The sequence below is a fragment of the Herpailurus yagouaroundi genome, unplaced genomic scaffold (genome assembly GCF_014898765.1).
Source record: "Herpailurus yagouaroundi ecotype Mexico unplaced genomic scaffold, PumYag 117620, whole genome shotgun sequence".
Classification (NCBI taxonomy): Eukaryota; Metazoa; Chordata; class Mammalia; order Carnivora; family Felidae; genus Herpailurus; species Herpailurus yagouaroundi.
In genome coordinates this window covers 1-2,551 of record NW_024421856.1, presented here as the reverse complement: position 1 = coordinate 2,551, position 2,551 = coordinate 1, and the positions used below count along the sequence as shown (strand labels likewise).

The window sequence follows — 2,551 nt, the reverse complement described above, 5'->3', positions numbered from 1 at the left end:
CTCTCTCTCTCTCTCTCTCTCAAAAATAAATAATAAAACATTTAAAAAAACTAAAATAAAAAGTGAAAAAAAAAAGATTGCTAATACTCAATTGTCAGGGGTTTGGAAAGAATTCTTATGCACTCCTGGTGGTAATATATATTACAGCCTGTTTTTAGAGAGTAATTAAGCATTGTTTATTAAATATGAATGTGTTTATATTTTTTTATTCAGAAAATCTATTTCTATCAGCAGTGCACGGTGGCAAGATGGTGATGAACATTTCCAAGAAGAGGAAGTCTATGGCAGATGGCATCTTTAAAGCTGAACTGAATGAGTTTCTCACTCAGGAGCTGGCTGAACATGGCTACTCTGGGATTGAGGTCTGAGTTACATTAACCAGGACAGAAATCATTGTCTTGGCCATCAGGACTCAGAGTGTTTCTGGTGAGAAGTGCTGGTGGATCTGGGAATTGACCCCTTGGTTCAGAAGAGGTTTGATTTCCCTGAGGGCAGTGTAGAGCTTTATGCTGAAAAGGTGGCCACAAGAGATCTGTGTCCCAGTGACCAGGCAAAGTCTCTGCTTCACACATTACTAGGAGGCCTTGCTGTTTAGAGGGCCTGCTATGGTGTGCTGTGGTTCATCATGAAGACTGGGGCCAAAGGCTGTGAGGTCGTAGTGTCTGGGACACTTGAAGGACATAGGGCTAAATCCATGATGTTTGTGGATGGCCTAATGATTCACAGTGGGGATCCTGTTAACTACTACATTGACACTGCTGTGTACTGTGTGCTGCTCAGACAGGGTGTACTGGGTATCAAAGTGAAGTTCATGATTCCTTGGGACCCAGATGGTGAGATTGGCCTTAAGAAGCTGGCCCTAAGAAGCCCCTGCCTGATCATGTGAGCATTGTAGAACCCAAAGATGAGATCCTGCCTACCACCCGCGTCTCAGAACAAAAGGGTGGGAGGCCAGAAAGGCCTGCCATGCTGCAGACAGTACCCACAGCATAACAAGGTTTCCTTGGCAGGTGGATCTGGAATCTGGATTTTGCTCTGTAAAGACCTTTAATAAAATCTTTGAAAAAAAAAAAAACACAAAAACTACAATCTATTTCTTGGAATTCCTCCTATAGAAACTTGAATGCTAGCTTTTGGAGTGTCTTTCCCTTCTTAGATAATTCAGCATAATTCCTCCCAATGAATCTAGGAGGTTGTTAGAGAGTGGAATGTTTGGTTTTCTAACTTCAGAGTTAAAACAATCCTTATTTTTTTATAAAGTAACTTATTATAAAATAAATAAACATTTATTTATTTATTTATTTATTTATTTATTTATTTATTTATTTAGAGAGCATGCAACTACAAGTGAGGGAGAGGCAGAGAGAGAGGGAGAGAGGAAGAGAGAGAGAGAGAGAGAGAAAGAGTGAGTCCTAAGCAGGCTCCAAGCTGTCAGCATAGAGCCCGATGAAGGGCTCAATATCATGAACCTTGAGACATGACCTGAGCTGAAACCTAGAGTCAGACACTTAACTGACTGAGCCACCCAGGCACCTCCGTATGGTTGATGTTTGAAGTAGAATGGAAATTAAGTTCCCAGAGTAGAGCTGGTTAAATAATTAAGTTCCTAGGCTTTTAACTCGAGGAGTAACAGGTCTGAAGGCCAATGGGGAATATGAAGGATACGATGCTACCTCTGGATCTGGAGAAAATGAAGTGTGGGAGGCTGAGTGGCCTCCAGCTGAGAGGGCTGCAGGGTAATTTCCCATTTTAGACAAGGAAGTGCATAAATGATCCTTGAAAAGGAAGAGGGATTACTTTGTAGGTTTTAAAATTTTCGAATTTAGTTTGTAAAGCACTGTGGAAACACTTGAGGGGGCACATAGCAGTGGTAGTTTGGGGCAGGGCACTAGAGATTCTTAGAGATTGGAGAAGTTTACACTTTTAGCGGGGATAAGCAACACAGAAAGATGAGGTTGCAATATAATTTGTACAACTACTGTTATGGTGGAATGTCCTGGGGTATTAGAAGTAGTCCAGCTTTTGGTAAATTTAACTAGCCATGCTTTCCTAGCCCTCAGCATTTGTGTATGATTTTTCCTTGGTCTGGAACACCTCCATCTCCTTTTCTCCCTTTCTCAGGTCAGTTCAGGCTATGTTTGGATCTATAACTTACTCCAGGAAGCCTTCCCTGAGTGCTTTCTCTCCTTTTAGCATGTGTACTTTTTCCCTGGTAGCCTTTCTCACCATACACAGCGAGTTAAGTTCTGGAGGAGAAAAGACAACTGTCTTGTAGAAGGTCCAGCCCCTATGTAATCATACCATAAATTACACGTCTTTATAGTGAATACTATTTTTTTTCAAGTTTAATATTATAAAATTCAATTCCAGTTTACAAAATAATTCAACATGTTTCTTTAAAAAAATTTTTTTTTCAACGTTTTTATTTATTTGTGGGACAGAGAGAGACAGAGCATGAACGGGGGAGGGGCAGAGAGAGAGGGAGACACAGAATCGGAAACAGGCTCCAGGCTCTGAGCCATCAGCCCAGAGCCCGACGCGGGGCTCGAAC

At 41.4% G+C, this 2,551-nt stretch overlaps 1 pseudogene; it reads left to right on the top strand.

Annotated features, from left to right (window-relative positions):
• Positions 1-229: 229 nt before the first annotated feature.
• LOC121026497 (40S ribosomal protein S3-like) lies at positions 230-1,077 on the top strand (annotated as a pseudogene).
• The last annotated feature ends 1,474 nt before the right edge of the window (positions 1,078-2,551 follow it).